Source organism: Bufo bufo, chromosome 1 (assembly GCF_905171765.1).
Source record: "Bufo bufo chromosome 1, aBufBuf1.1, whole genome shotgun sequence".
Taxonomy (NCBI): domain Eukaryota; kingdom Metazoa; phylum Chordata; class Amphibia; order Anura; family Bufonidae; genus Bufo; species Bufo bufo.
Genome location: NC_053389.1, coordinates 621,802,271 through 621,819,388, shown reverse-complemented (window position 1 = coordinate 621,819,388; position 17,118 = coordinate 621,802,271). Strand labels below are relative to the sequence as shown.

The 17,118-nt window shown below is 46.6% G+C and overlaps 1 protein-coding gene across 3 annotated transcripts in view; it reads right to left on the bottom strand.

Moving 5' to 3' along the window:
* C1H15orf39 (chromosome 1 C15orf39 homolog) overlaps window positions 1-11,474 on the bottom strand; it is a 31,984-nt gene extending 20,510 nt beyond the window's left edge. For all 3 annotated transcript variants that reach the window (XM_040413794.1, XM_040413796.1, XM_040413795.1), the window contains exon 1: window positions 11,293-11,474. The gene's annotated coding sequence lies outside the window, so the exon portion shown is untranslated. The remainder of the gene's footprint in view (window positions 1-11,292) is intronic.
* Between the last annotated feature and the right edge of the window lie 5,644 nt (window positions 11,475-17,118).

Here is a 17,118-nt window from a genome sequence, read left to right as displayed (position 1 = left end):
TAGTCATAGGGTTGTCACGATACCAAAATTTTGATTCGATTTCGATACCATAAAAAAGTATTGCGATACTCGATACCACGCAAAAACACACCAAAAAAAAAGCCACCCCACTCGCACTGCGCCACCAATGTTTTTAATACTGGGATGGGGGTGGGGGGCGCACTGCGCCACCAATGATTAATACTGGGGGGCTTAGGGGGGCGCACTGCGCCACTAATGAAGAGAAATCTCTCATTAATTCATATACAGGAGGCGGGAGCTGGCTGCAGAATCACATAGCCGGCTCCCGACCTCTATGAGGGGTAGCTGTGATCCGCGGCACCTAAGGGGTTAACTACCGCAGATCGCAGCTACCGCTCACAGAGGTCGGGAGCCGGCTATGTGATTCTGCAGTCAGCTCCCGTCTCCTGTATATGAATTAATGAAAGACTTATCTTCATTGGTGGAGCGGTGGCCACAGCCCCTCCCCTTCTTTTGTCCTCTCTCCTCTAATTGGCGGCAGCGGCAGCACAGGGGGAGGGAGACACTGCTTCCTTCTCCCCTGTGCTGCTGAGGGAACACGGAGAGCGCTGACAGCAGCGCGTTCTGTGTTCCCAATATGTTATCGGTATATCGGCAAAATAGATGCCGATACCGATAACGGTCAAAATACTGAATATCGGCCGATATCGGTAAAACCGATAATCGGTCGATCCCTAGTACAAAGAGTGAGAAGTGGCACCCAAGACTGGATCCCCTCACCTTCAAAGAACATCATGGGCTTCTATTTTCACAAAGTGAACCCCCCCCCCCCCCCCCTATCCTATGTAATTGACTAATAAATTACTGTCAGGTTCTGAAACATGAACCAATGTATGGAGGTATAAAACAATAAGGGTTCATATTTTCCAAGGTCAGTCAACGTTGAATGTGAATTGATCGCCCTCTCACCCTCAGGGGCACAGAAGGTTGGTAAGTGTTCGGTCTTCTGTGATCTTCTCCCTTTTATTTTAGCATTTTATTTTAAGGTTTGTCATTTTATTTTGTCTCCTTTTTCATATTTTGGTAATTCCGGTTCCTTTCTGTATTAAAGCTTTAAAGCATTACTGTTCAGTCCTTGCAGCTCTAATAACCTATAGATGTTTGAAGAGTGCCAGCGGACTTGGCATCTTGTAAGGCTACTTTCACACTCGTGTTTGGTGCGGATCCGTCACGGATCTGCACAAACGAATCCGTTCAGATAATACAACCGTCTGCATCCGTTCAGAACGGATCCGTTTGTATCATCTTTAAAATAGCCGTTTTCTATTGTGCCAGATTATGTCATAGAAAAATCCATCCCCATTGACTTACATTGCGTGCCAGGACGGATCCGTTTGGCTCAGTTTCATCAGACGGACACCAAAGCGCTGCAAGCAGCGTTTTGGTGTCCGCCTCTGAAGCGGAATGGAGGCAAAATGATGCATTCTGAGCGGGTCCTTTTCCATTCAGAATGCATTAGGGCAGTGATGGGCTAACTGTGGCTCTCCAGCTGTTGTAAAACTACAAATCCCATCATGCCCTGCTGTAGGCTGATGGCTGTAGGCAGACTGGGCATACTGGGAGTTGTAGTTCTACAACAGCTGGAGAGCCGCAGTTTGCCCATCCCTGCATTAGGGCAAAACGGATCCATTTTGAACCACTTGTGGGAGCCCTGAACAGATCTCACAAACGAAAAGCCAAAACGCCAGTGTGAAAGTAGCCTTAGCTGTAACGACGGGTGCCAGCAGCGTCTATTTAGACTGTGTTTGGAATGTGATTCATGCTCGATTTGCCGTCTGAAGTTAAAGTTGGGTGAGGATTGAGCGAGTGGAAACAAATCAACCCCTTGCAGTAACACATTACATAATGGGACAGTACGTACACAACTGTGCCATTACAACAACTTATCCACAGGAGAGGGGATAAGTGTCTGATCAGCAAGGGTCCAATTTCTGGCACCCCCCGCTGATCACTAGGATGGCGCTGCCCCTGAAATCCCCACCCCCCGGCTTGAATCAAGCAATGGATGCACAAGCGTGATGCCACTCCGTTCAACTTCTGAATTAGGGCAAAACCAAACAATTGCCTATTATTTGGATCAAACATTCAGAGCCAATTATTTGATGAATTACATTGGTGAACTATTTGTAATTTATGATAGGATTATTGGTTTATTTATTAGAAATTAAAGGCTATTCTTCCTATCCTTTGAACTGAACACTAAATACAAGTGGAAGGGTATGGTTTACAGCGTACAGTGGCCACTTTGCTTATAAAGCTGGCTCTAATATGTGGATAGTAAAGAAACGTTATTCACTCACGTATGACATCCTAGGCCAACAACAAGGGTATACAGGACACATGAGCCTACAAGACCAGCATCTTAGATAACCCCAGCTTACTACAGAAAGAAGGAACATATAGAAAGCGTACACGTTGTTAACAAGGTCGGCTGGCACACTTTCGCAAGTCTGGATAGCAAAGATGCCCTCAGGATTTAAGGTTGGATCCCATGATAGTTTGGAATCAAAACAAAGTCTAATCTAGTCAAGGAAACGAAGACAAAGACTGAACGCAAAATGTCTGTAAAGAGCTGCGGAATATGTCAGCGCTATATAAGTGCATAAGATTAAAATAAGTACAGCCACGTAGGTGTTTTTATGTAACCCAAAAGAATATAGCAAAATACACACCATACATGTTAAACGCTTTGGAGAAAAATGGAGAAATTGTCTTCACTAGATTAGCAGGATTCCCGGATCACAAGCGGGAGGATGCAGTGCAGGGCTTTTCATCTTTAGGTACGACCACATGGAACGATAGTGCTGCATCCTACTAATTACAACCGCACTGACGGCTATCTCTTCATTGATAAAGTCTTTCAGGGTTACCAAGTAGCCATTAACAATGAAGACAGAAGAAACAATGCAGGTGTAATTAGTTAATGGGATGCAACTATGGCTTGTATGGCAGCATGGTACTCGGCCACAGGCGATTGCATCCCAAGCGCAGCACCCAAAAGGTATAAAAAATAAAATAAAAAAAACACACCCTCGGACAATGGCTGCCATGGATGGGTGTGGCTTTGTCACTCGCAACCAACTGCACTGAGGGGTCATACCTTTAGGCCTCTTTCACACTTGCGTTGTCCGGATCCGGCGTGTACTCCACTTGCCGGAATTACACGCCGGATCCGGAAAAACGCAAGTGTACTGAAAGCATTTGAAGACGGAACCGTCTTCCAAATGCGTTCAGTGTTACTATGGCACCCAGGACGCTATTAAAGTCCTGGTTGCCATAGTAGGAGCGGGGAGCGGGGGAGCAGTATACTTACAGTCCGTGCGGCTCCCGGGGCGCTCCAGAATGACGTCGGAGCGCCCCATGCGCATGGATGACGTGATCCATGTGATCACATGATCCATGCGCTTGGGGCGCCCTGACGTCACTCTGGAGCGCCCCGGGAGCCGCACGGACTGTAAGTATACTGCTCCCCCGCTCCCCGCTACACTTTACCATGGCTGCCAGGACTTTAGCGTCTTGGCAGCCATGGTAACCACTCTGAAAAAGCTAAATGTCGGCTCCGGCAATGCGCCGAAACAACGTTTAGCTTAAGGCCGGATCCGGATCAATGCCTTTCAATGGGCATTAATTCCGGATCCGGCCTTGCGGCAAGTGTTCCGGATTTTTGGCCGGAGCAAAAAGCGCAGCATGCTGCAGTATTTTCATGCTGCAGTATTTTCTCCGGCCAAAAAACGTTCCGTTCCGGAACTGAAGACATCCTGATGCATCCTGAACGGATTTCTCTCCATTCAGAATGCATTGGGATAATCCTGATCAGGATTCTTCCGGCATAGAGCCCCGACGACGGAACTCTATGCCGGAAAACAATAACGCAAGTGTGAAAGAGCCCTTAGATGCACTAAGGATTACCATTCCTGGAGTCTGACAGTTTTTGTGCTTAAAATGTACCTCCAACTTTGCTGCTGCAAATTCATAACCCTACCATAACACTCCCCACTCTAAGGGCTTATGCACACAACAGTTGTTGTTTGCGGATACCGGCCGTGTGCGTTCCACATTTTGCAGAACGGAATGGCCGGCCCATAATAGAACAGTCCTATCCTTGTCTGTAATGCAGGACAGGTTTTATTTTTTTTCGCAGAACGGCCATGCGGACATGGAACGCACACAGAAATTTCAGTTTTTTGCGGCCCCATTGACGTGAACAGTTCTGCATAAAAAAATTTAAATAAAACTGAACGGACACAGACAAAAAATACGTTTCTGTGCATGAGCCCTACAATTCCAGTTATGCCGCTCACTTGTTTGTAGATGGAGATAAAGCCCATTTTCATCTCACAAGTTAAATGTGCAGAATCTTCACAGAGGTCAGACCAAGTGGGCGGGCACCTCCTCGCAGTGACCTGTACACAACACAAAGTTGCCTAATATGCTCTGCAGAGTTCTCGGTTGCTTCTATCACACTTCAGTGCCAGGCTCGTTGTCCTCTCTGTTACTGTCCTCTGAGCTTCCTAATAGCTGAGCCCATATGCCAGGTTCAGAGACTGGCACAAATCTGTCATGCCACCTGCTCTAACCATGCACACAGCTGGATATTCAGCAGTGTGATGCAGGCCACCATCTTCCTGATGATTTACATTCTGGAGGGTCAGTGATCAGTGTATTCACAACCCACACTAATTCTGGTCATCAACACATGGCCTTTTCCACAACGCAACACAAACAGCTGGAGTGAGTGGGGGAGCAGCCCCGATGCCTGTGAGAGAAATGACTATCGTTCAGTTTTCCTTACGCAGCTTCTGCTCAAAAGAACAGAAGAGAATGGCTTCCACAGACAAAATGGCTCCCATATCTGGCTACAGCTTCTGTTCACCTCAAGCAAGCAGCTTCAAGCAAACAAAGAAACAAAAGACTAACAACTTCACCCATCTGGCAAGGGGGGAGGGGGACTTCCTCTCTGCACACGGATGTGGCAGAAAATAGATATATGTATCGATGCAGTGCTTTTGGCCAATAGTGAACATATACGCCACCCTACATTCCCCTCACTTCTTCCTGGTCTATTATTGCTACCCTAATGTCAGCTGTTCCGGAATAAAGTTGAGAAGTTACTTTGACCATACCTGAGTCAGTATGATTTCTTCTGCGCATGCACATATACCGGAAATACCATTTTAATTTGGAGCAACATAGCAAATCCTAATTGCCCTGTTTAGGGGTGACTAACACCTGTCTCTGCTGGGACCACCCAAGGGCAGACAGGAGGCTTAGTGATGTCTCACTGCTGCTTTACTTTATGGAGCTGCTGGGAAGGCACTTGAGATCTAAGATATATGGGAATGAGTAGAATCAGCCTGGCAACACAACTGTCCATGTCCTAACCCTAACTGCAGGCCCAGATAGCCTGTATGAAGAGTGCAGAACTGTTTACGTCAGGAGTATGCAGAGACCCCCAGACCCTCCCCACTAAGTTGGTGCAGCTCTGAATCCGTTTCCAGCGACCCTCAGCTCTGGATACAGAAACCAAGGAGCTAGAAGCCTGCACTAAACATGTATGGATTGAAGGAAGAGCTATTTCACCGGTAGCAGTGGCCAAGATACAGGAGAAACAATGGACTTCAGGTACAAAATATATGAGACAAGTTCATAGTGGTGAATACAGGGAACGTTGTCTATAATGGGAGGTACACTTTAAAGAACGTTATGTGCTGTGTTGAAAGAAACGGTTACTTATCCACACAAAGAAGGTGACATGTCCTCTGCCAACCACGAGCATGCATGGCCTTGAATGTTCTCTTCGTGTCTAACAAGGCGTCCAATATCTCCAACTGTGGGGGCCAAAGTTGTACTCACTTACATCCCGAGATCCAAGCTGCGGTCTATGTGGTGAGAATTATCCATGATAATTAGGGCTCAGACAGCCGTAGTGTTTACCAGCCACGTGTGTCCGCATTTTGTCACACTACGATAGACAAGAATAGTAATTTCTATCTTTTTTGCAGGGCTGCGTAACGGAACTACGGATGCAGACAGCACACATTTTTTGTGGCCCCATTGAAATGAATTGGTCCAAAAAATTGCAGAACGGATGCAGACCCATTCATATGGTCGTCTGAATGAGCCCTTACTGTCTCACTTCACTGCTGGATTCACATCTACACTGCTGTATAGTATTTTCAATTATTGCTTCTGCTTCTGAGGGTGTGCTACAGAGAGCAGCTAAGAAGGATCCCCTGATTTTTCATGTTTAGTATACAGGCAGACATGATACTAGCTACCTCCACCGTCCAACTCAAACTAAATATAATTACAGACAGATTGCACAGGGAAATACTGCCAGATGCAAGTCATATAATGACCAGAAATACTGCTATTTCTTATGTACACCCACATGGCAGCTTATTTTGAAAAATTACCCGAAACGAAAATTGTACTGTAAGACATGTGGCCATGAGAGACTTCCAGAGCAAGGCAGCAGGCATCTGACTAGGAAACCAGAATCTTTGGTTTTTAAAAGAAATTTCTGGCCTAATGTCATCAGGGAGTCTCAGTACAAATAAAGGCAATAATAACTTAAAGGGGTTGTCCGGGCTGAACCTGGATATATTCTTCATTATTTTCCTACATATGAGTGGAGCATTTCTAGCTCCGACGCTCCCCCTTGCCTTGCGCTGCATCGCGCAGGGCAAGGTCTGTTTGTTGGGAGCCAGTGACATACCGGGCTTCTCCTCATCCTCACTATGCTAGGCGCTGAGGTCACCGACAGAAGAGATGTCTACAGCGCTGCCGGAGCTGGGAACCTTTTCTTTTTGGAACAAAGGAGCCCTATAAGTGTGCATTTTATTTCCATGAAGGGACTGAAATAAGCTACTGTCAAAGAAGTCTGGCAGCAGTTTATATCCTGGGGGCAACGGATGAGGCATACTGAACTCCATCAGCTGCCTTCATACACATTAGTTGCGGGTGTGGACGCTAAAGGCAATGGGATGAGCACAACCGAAATAACTTTATTAACAAATAGAGCAATGGTTACGGGTTTCAATACCGGATTGGTATCTGTCTCGGGTCACCAGATACAGAAGCAAATGTGAAATAGTACAGACAAAAGCATGACTAGCATATGACTGATATGTAAATTAATGGTAATGAAGAGGGCAGTGACGAACTGAATGTGTCAACATACGACAAAAGGTACAAAGTACACAAGGAGCCACCATGTACATAATAAACTATAGGACAAAGTGGCAGAGATAAAAGGAGAGAACATTCATGGTACATTCTAATGGATGGATGTCATTCAGGGGCTGAAATGCAGGAGAAGAACAGAGGAGTCGCATGTACATTCAAGGTTGAGCTGCAGTACCAGGCACGGCCACTGGTAAACGGGGCACACCACTAGAGCAGAGACCCCTTCAGTCAGCTGACCGGTGAAGGAGCCAGAAGCTGTACCCCCATCTATTGATGACCTACTCTAAGGATATCCCAGACAATCACTTCAAGACATCACCAACCTGAGCTTAGCATCCAAGTCATTGAATGGTCACCTCTATAATCCCTGCTGCCTTAGGCTACATTCACACAAGATCGAAAAACCAAATAAACTGTCAGTTTGTATCTGTGTGTGAATCCATTCTCTGGCCATCCGTTTTTAACGGCCGATAGATAGGTGTACTCCTGCCTATATGGGCAATAAAACTGGGCACACTGATTTCAATGGGGTCTGTCTGGCCGTGAAAAATCAGACATGTCTAATACCATAGACCATAAAGGGGTTGTCTGGGTTCAGAGCTGAACCCGGACATATCCCCCCCCCCCCCCCCCCCCCTTCCCTTTCAGCCCCTCTGACATGAGCATCAGAGCATTTCATGCTCCAATGCTCTCCCTTGCCCTGCACTGAACCGCACAAGACAAGGGCTTTTTAATTTATTAGATTCGGTGACGTACCTGGTCTCTGCTAGGCAGAGGCTTCAGCATAGCACTGTTGCTGGTGACGTCACCGGCACTGATGGACGGGCTTTAGCGCTGCCCTAGCCCGCCCATGAGTGCTGGTGACAGTACCGGGAACACTGCTAGGCAGAATCCTCTGCCTAGCAGAAACCCGGTATGTCACCGGATCTAATGAAAAAGCCCTTGCCAAGGGAGAGTATCGGAGTATGAAATGTTCTGACGCTCATCTCACGGGGGGGCCGGGTGTGGTGGAGAAGGGAATATCAGAAATGAACCCGGACATCCCCTTTAACTGATTCATGTGACAGTGGTTTCTCATGGAGTCGTAGTTTTTACCCCCTAGCATACCTCCGTGCTGTCCTTTGTCCCCCCCAATATTCTGAGCCAACCATTCCCATTGATAAATACTTTTCTTCCTAGGTCCGCATTGAGCCTCTGAGCTTGTGTTTGAGTCCTGAGGTCCCCGCCAGCTTCACGTCGCCCCAAACCGTTTTCTAAACTCTGCTTTCCCCTGCCTCCTCTGTAGGCTGGCGGGTAGGGTCATACGGCAATGATGACGGTTTCCTGACGGTGGCGGACATTCAAAGCTTTCAGTTTCCTTTGGTCTCCTGTATAGGTGGCTTGTCTATGCGCATCAGCATTAGTAGGTAGCACAAATGCTTGTGTCTCCTTTTATTTCTGCCCCTTTATCCTTTGCATATGCTTTATTATGTACATTGAGGCTTCTCATTTACTTTGATGTACCCTTTTGTCACAGACACCTTCTGCTTATTTTACTGCTCACTTTATTACCACACATTTACATGCCAGTCACATGCTGATGACTTTTTTTTTAGGAACCACATGAAGACACAGCATTTTCAAGCAGCCACCACCAGGGGGAGCTCAGTGAAAAGAGATTTTAGCTTCCACTGCAGTCAATGGTAGCTGTTTACATTCACCGAGCTCCCCCTAGTGGTAGCTACAGAGAGATACACTGTATGAGGGACATAGACATAGATTTAAGGTAATTTTGCCAGTTGACTTGTATTAATACATTGAGAAATATACTGCTCAGAATGACAGCAATATATTTTTTAAACACCTATCGCACTTTTTCCTGATATAGAAGTCAGATAAAGGGGGTAAGACCAAGGGCAACATTTTTATTCAATTTTTTTATTAAAATAACTTCTGCAAAATTAAAAACAAAGTAAATTCTTCAGTAATCAGGGGCGTTGTGCTCTGCATTCTGCATTACCTGGGACAGTAGACGCACACATAGGGGAAACTGGGTGGCGGGGGCGGTCTATACCATGTTACGATATGGGACCCTGTCAGATCTGTGTACGCCCTTGGTCATGAGGCAAGCAAATAAACTTCTCTGAATATCCTAGAGATTATGGGAATACCCACCATAATGCATCCCTTCAGTTCAGGGGGTCAGCGTTAACATTTAATTTCCTTATAAATTGCGCTTACATGGTACTCAGGCGAAGGCAGTATTCTAAATCTCCTCGCATTGATTCTGCTGACAACCCACATCTTCATCTGCATGCACAGACAGTATTGAGTATTTTCAGCACAGACAACATTCAGTTTGCATTTAAAAAAGCAGCGGCTCTATAAATATGGTACATGTCATAGGCCATCGGGGATTTAAAAATGAAGGGCCTGTCTTTATTCTGGCGGTTTGACCTCTGGGACTCTAGCCAATCAGTATTATAGAGGGATGCTGCCCCCTTCTTCCTTGTATACAGGCGTACATCTAGATCCATAGTAAAGACCTATCCTACAAATCTAAGTACCATATAACCCCTCTGAAGTCACCTTTAGTGACCACTAATATGCCTTTTTATACTCACTTATATAGCACTACTATATTCCGTAGCGCTTTACAGTCATTAGCATCACACTGTCCCCAATGGGGCTCACAATCCTAAGGTCCCTATCAGTATGTCTTTGGAGTGTGGGAGGAAAGCAGAGAACCCGGAGGAAATCCATGTAAACACGGGGAGAAGATACAAACTCCATGCCGATGTTGTCCTTGGTCAGATTCAAACCTTGGACCCCAGTGCTAGAAGGCACCAGTGCTAACCACTGAGCCACCGTGCGGCCCCTAAACTGCTGGCTTCATTCAATCACATGTTCCCAAAATTGTGCATTAAAATCTAGAACTTATTCTGCAAAGAATAAGACCTCATACAAGTACATTGATGAAATAAAACAAAAGTTACCGCTCATGGAATGTGATTTTAAAACCCCTTAGGGACTACGCACATTTTTTATTTTAGTTTTTATTGCATTCCAAGCGCTATTACTTTTTTGTTTTTTCAACAATATACCTTTATGAGGCCTTATTTTTTGCAGAACAAGTTATAGTTTTTAATGCAGCAGCTAGTTCCTGCCAAACAGAACAGGAAGACAGCTCCAGTGCTAGGAGGCTGCACACATGTATATACACAGTGCTGTGGACAGCACGCCAGTGCTGGGAGGCTGCACACATGTATATACACACTGCTGTGGACAGCACGCCAGTGCTGGGAGGCTGCACACATGTATATACACACTGCTGTGGACAGCACGCCAGTGCTGGGAGGCTGCACACATGTATATACACACTGCTGTGGACAGCACGCCAGTGCTGGGAGGCTGCACACATGTATACACACACTGCTGTGGACAGCACGCCAGTGCTGGGAGGCTGCACACATGTATACACACACTGCTGTGGACAGCACGCCAGTGCTGGGAGGCTGCACACATGTATACACACACTGCTGTGGACAGCACGCCAGTGCTGGGAGGCTGCACACATGTATATACACAGTGCTGTGGACAGCACGCCAGTGCTGGGAGGCTGCACACATGTATATACACAGTGCTGTGGACAGCACGCCAGTGCTGGGAGGCTGCACACATGTATATACACACTGCTGTGGACAGCACGCCAGTGCTAGGAGGCTGCACACATGTATATACACACTGCTGTGGACAGCACGCCAGTGCTGGGAGGCTGCACACATGTATATACACACTGCTGTGGACAGCATGCCAGTGCTGGGAGGCTGCACACATGTATATACACACTGCTGTGGACAGCACGCCAGTGCTGGGAGGCTGCACACATGTATACACACACTGCTGTGGACAGCACGCCAGTGCTGGGAGGCTGCACACATGTATATACACACACTACTGTGGACAGCACGCCAGTGCTGGGAGGCTGCACACATGTATATACACACTGCCAGTGCTGGGTACCACTACTGGGTCCTGTGGGGGTCACACCTCATACACAGTAGGCTGCAGCCTAGGGCTTCTCACAGACAGAACACTACTCACATGGGGCGTGCGGGCTCCTCACAAGTCTCCCTCAGCTCCTCCACTCGATGCCAATGGCTGGGAAGCTTTCTCCTATATCCCGAGCAACGGGCTGCTGACTGCGGGCTGGTCGCCGGGGAACGTCTCATATTGTCCGGGCCACGAGTCACCACAACATCGCTGTGTACATCCTGCACGTTGTCACCCAGCAGAGCGACTGATTGTGAAGCTGAGGGCGCGGGCGGCTGGTGAGGGAGAGGGGGAGGGGCGCACATGTGGGGGAGGAAGAGGGAACGGAAGACTCTGGGGACAAGGCTCAGCCGGTTGTTAAGACATCCTTTCCAGGGCGCACTGCTTCGTACTACGTGCACAGAGCGCGTTTTCTTTGCGTATTTGCATGTATACAAATGTCCGTAGGATGGGCTGGTGGCTGCTAAATATACTCGCCCACATTTAATCCTGAAAGACCCGGGCATATCGGCTCTGTCATCTGCCCCCATTCACCGTCCAGGTGAAGATGTGCGGTTCGGACACGCTTTTAAAACCAGGATTACCGTATTACACTAGTATAGAAAGTGTGAGACCCATGAAGACAATGGGCGCAGTTCTGGATGTAGTTGGGTCGTTTTCAGGACTGTTCACACTCCAGAAAAGCTTCTGCCTATTTCTATGCATCAGACTAAAGTCACTTTGGGCAGGAGCTTTATATATAATAAGGGGGAGATTTCTCAAAACTAGTGTAGTTGCCCCTAGCAACCAATCAGATTCCGCCTTACTTTTTCCAAAGGAGTTCTGAAAAATGAACAGTAGAATGTGATTGGTTGCTATGGACAACTAAGGCTACTTTCACACTCGCGTTTTGGGCAGATCCGTCATGGGTCTGCAAAAACGGATCCGTTACAATAATATAACCGCATGCATCCGTCATGAACGGATCCGTTTGTATTATCTGTAACATAGCCAAGATGGATCCGCCATGAACTCCATTGAAAGTCAATGGGAAGCGGATCCGTTTTCTATTGTGCCAGATTGTGTCATAGAAAACGGATCTGTCCCCATTGACTTACATTGTGTGCCAGGACGGATCCGTTTGGCTCAGTTTCATCAGACGGACACCAAAGCGCTGCAAGCAGCGTTTTGGTGTCCGCCTCCAGAGCGGAATGAAGACGGAACGGGGGCAAACGGATGCATTCTGAGCGGATCCTTTTCCATTCAGAATGCATTAGGGCAAAACTGATCCGGTTTGGACCGATTGTGAGAGCCCATGACGGATCTCAGAAACGGAAAGCCAAAACGCCAGTGTGATAGTCTAAGCCACCTTTCCTCTAAGCCCGTTTTCATAAATCTTCCCCTAATGCATCAGGTGGCTGCTATACTATTGCCTACATTTACTAAGGCTACTTTCACACTTGCGGCAGGACGGATCCGACAGGCTGTTCACCATGTCGGATCCGTCCTTCCGCTATTTCGCCGTGCCGCCGCTCCATCCCCATTGACTATAATGGGGACGGGGGCGGAGCTCCGGCGCAGCACGGCGAAAGCCGCCGGACTAAAAAGTCCTGCATGTCCGACTTTTTAGTCCGGCAGCTTTCGTCGTGCTGAGCCGGAGCTCCGCCCACGTCCCCATCATAGTCAATGGGGATGGAGCGGCAGCATGGCGAAATAGCGGAAGGACGGATCCGACATGGTGAACAGCCTGTCGGATCCGTCCTGCCGCAAGTGTGAAAGTACCCTAATGTGCCTGCACCGATAAAAAAGTGGTGCAATTTTCCGAATTTAGGGGGTAATTTATTTTAACCCCTCTGCACTGGGTTCCGTGTAACATAGTTTACGCCAGCTACCTTGCTGGTGTAGTTTAAGACCATTTTCCACGCCATAAACTGACATAGAAAATGGTAAATAAGACCATGCAGCCCACCCATGCTACACCCCTTTTTTCTGCCACCTCGGAAAAGTCAGAATAATGGAGTGAAAAAGTCGCAAATTTTTGCGCAATCGCTAAAACTACGCACAAATTTGCTCTGCACTATGCTCGCCAGTTTTCTGAAAGTGGGCATATTTTCTTATGTAAATGAATCTCTAGACAGATTTACTATTGCGACTATTTAAAAAGTCGCCAAAAAATGCGCAATTTCACTCCAGTGAGGACCATGCTTATCTTATAGATCCAAGAGAAGATACAAGCGGCACTTCTGCTTTCAGCGGTGTGGTGCGCGCGTCCCGGGAGGAAGATCCACAGATAATGGTATAGTGAGGACCAGCACTCGCTTCAGTAATAGTTTCAAACATGTTTTGACAAAGGCTCACAGTAGCCGAAACGCACGCGTCACTTATCTTTTGTATGTGACCATTAAATCTATTTGAAACTATTACTGAAGCGAGTGCTGGTCCTCACTATACCATGCTTATCTTATGAGACTTTTTAATAAAACATGCGACTTTTTCGTAAAGACGTGCGACTTTTGTAAAGCTGCTTACTCACGGAAAAACTGCTACCGTCAAACCACATTTATTACAGTCTTAAAGGGCCGATCATGTCAGGGGTAGGGCCAGAATGGGTTTTGCCCCTCATGGTGTCATTGAAAACACAGTATGTTTTTGTGATATTTTTCTCTCTCCCCCCTCCCCCCTATCTTTTCTTAAATTTCTCCTCAGGTTTTCAGTAAGCCGGTGACAAGTCAGACAGCTTCTGGATTGGTCAATTTTGGTTGCTGGATGGTTGCTGGGCAAGTTTGCACAGCGCTGCTATTGGTTAAATTGGTTGCTGGGCATATTTTCTATTTTTAAATCGAACATTGATTGGTTATGGGCCCTTTGTGGCGGGAATTTCAGCTATTTATGGAGCAGTACTTACATTGAGGACTCAGTCAGCGTGTCAAGATTCAAGCTGGAAGTTCGTCCATCTTCTTCTGTAGAATAATCGGCGGCAGTGTTGGCGGCTTTGAGGATTCGGCGGCAGCTCCGGCATTGAAGAGTGAGCGGCAGATTGAAGTTTTTCCGGACGTCGGGACTAGAGAAGCAAGCGGCTGTGAAGGCAGAAGAGCGGCGCTGAAGTTATCGGAATATCTCCAAGCAAGTTGCCAGAGGAAGAACATGGAGCCCGGCGGCGTTGAGGCTCTCCAGATTCACAAAAAAGCTCTTACCTGTGGCGGCGAGGAATGGCTGCGCAGGTTACTGGTTGAGGAGGCGCCGATGTCCGGTGCGACTTCTTCAGTGGATGGCGCAGCTGATCTCGTGCAGGAAGGGGAGGAGCCACGTTCAAGATGTCACAGTGCCGCGCCCGGAAGTTCTTCAGTGTCTAGGCCAGTACCGGAAGTGGCTGTCCCTGCTGGAGATCGTCATCGGGAAGCGCCGGCCAGGTCGTCTACTAGGAAGAAGAGGCCGAGGGTAATTTATTCGCCACAGAGGAATGCAGGAGCAGGCAGGCACCAGCGGTCTCCTCCCAGGTCGTTTTTATGAAGTTTGTAGGCATTTTGGTATCCCTTTAGCAGAGGAGAAAACTGTTTTTCGATGTCGTTTAATAGAATTTTTAGGTATAACAATAGATACGGAATGGAATTTAGGCTTCCCGTTGAAAAGGTGAACAGGTTATTAGAATTGATCAGAAGGAAGTTAGTGGTTAAGAAAACAACATTGCAGGAATTACAGAGTCTTTTGGGGCTTTTTGCTTTCGCTTCTAGAGTAATACTGTCACAGTTCTGTGAGAAGGTCTGGCAGACGTCCTTCTCTACCTCTTGCTTGATGTTCTTTGTTTTGGTTTCACTTTGTCATCTCCTTTTCTTCTCCCAGGTGTCACATATGTAGACTAATTTTCTCCCTTTTATATTCCCTCCCATACTGCCTCACTTTGCGGTTTATACTACTTCCTGGATGAAGTGTTCACTGCTGGAGGCTGCTGCTGCTGTTTACTCAGATAAGTGTTTTCATGTATTGTGTTTCCTTGCTGGCTTGATTCTAGGTGACCCTGACTCCTTCCGTATTAAAGGGCTTCTGTCACCCCACTAAAGTCTTTTTTTTTTTTTGGGCTAGTTAAATTACTTATATTGCGATATATGAAAATATAATGGTCTTACTTACTTTGATTCAGCAGTTTCTTCTAAAAACGAAGTTTTATAATATGTAAATTAGGTCTCTACCAGCAAGTAGGGCGGCTACTTGCTGGTAGCAGCTGCAGAAAACCGCCCCCTCGTCGTGTTGATTGACAGGGCCAGCCGGGATCTCCTCCTCCGGCCAGCCCTGTCGGCATTTCAAAAATCGCGCGCCTGTGTTTATTCGGCGCAGACGCTCTGAGATGAGGAGGCTCGCCTCCTCAGAACTCCCTCAGTGCGCCTGCGCCAATGACATCACCGAAATAGAAGACGTCATCGGCATCTTTTCTCTCGGAATTTTCGGACGTGTTTTCCGAGAGTGGTGTCCAGGAGTTGCCTCCTCACCGGGAGTACGACTGCCCTATTAATCTCATCCCAGGCACCAAGCTGCCAAAATCACGTTTATACAATCTCTCCCAACCTGAAAGAGTCGCTATGCGTACTTATATCTTTTAAAGCCTGAGAAAGGGCCACATCCGACCCTCGAAGTCACCTGTTGCCGCTGGGTTTTTTTTTTTAAGAAAAAAGATGGTTCAAGAGAACGAGTGCCTCTATTCACTGCCGGATCTGCAAAATTGAAAGACCCCTTACGCAGTACTTGTATCCAGCAGTAAAGCAGCAACTCACCCTGATTCTACACCACGTGGGACGCCACGGTGGGGCTTGCAGGATTGTACGTGAGTAACAAACTGAATACTGCTGAAAATATATGCCTTGCTGCACAACAATTCATTCACACCGTACTGCCACTTTGGAATGAAAACTATGCCTAACTAGCTACACTGCTGGATCGCAACTTTGTGCAATATAGTACATTGATGAACTGTGCCGACCGAATAGTGCTATATTAAGCTGATTCTTAGGAGACCTATGGTATAACAGAAAGATCGCTTTTTAGGAATAGAACCATCAGTGAGACCTACTGCCCTCTTATATTGCCGAGTCTCCAGTGACACTTTATGTTTTATTTATTATTCGACTATTTTGAGCACTGCTATATTTAATCACATAATTATCATATTTTACCTTACAGGTTTTTCACTCCACACAATTGTTTTATATCACTATTGGTCTCTATTGCACTATATGTTTATATGTACACACGTCGATATATAATTATTTTTACGTTTTATCTGGAGAAATTCCCGGCACTGGCCACTGCTATAATTAATAGAGGACACTCAGTCTGCTTATTCCCATGCAGCCTGGTTAACTCCGGCCATCCCCATCTAGTAGTTATATCAGTGGACTGATCCATTTATAATTGTTATCTGATATTGTATTTGGTGTTTTAATTGCAGCATTTTTTAGGGTAATATTCTGTTTAGGATACATATATATTCATTCATGTATGGTGACGATCTGTGTATTAATTGTCATTAATAAATAGTGTCACTTTGCTAACTTTGTGAACCAGGTATAAGAGTGCCCATTCTTTTTATTTTACAATTGTTCTTTGGTGATCAGGGTACGACATCTGTTTGGTGCACCTTGCCATCTTGAGCCAGAGGTGAGCCGTCCTTTACCTTTTTGCATAGACATATTTCTTTAAGACCTTGTCTGGATTTCAGGGAGCTGAACCGTATCACAATTCGTGACCCATATCCGCTTCCTCTGATCCCAAACCTATTTAACCAGATTGTTGGGGCTAAAGTTTTTTCTAAATTGGATTTAAGAGGGGCATACAACCTAGTCAGGGTCAGGGAAGGGGACGAATGGAAGACGGCCTTCAATACCCCTGAGGGTCATTTCGAAAATT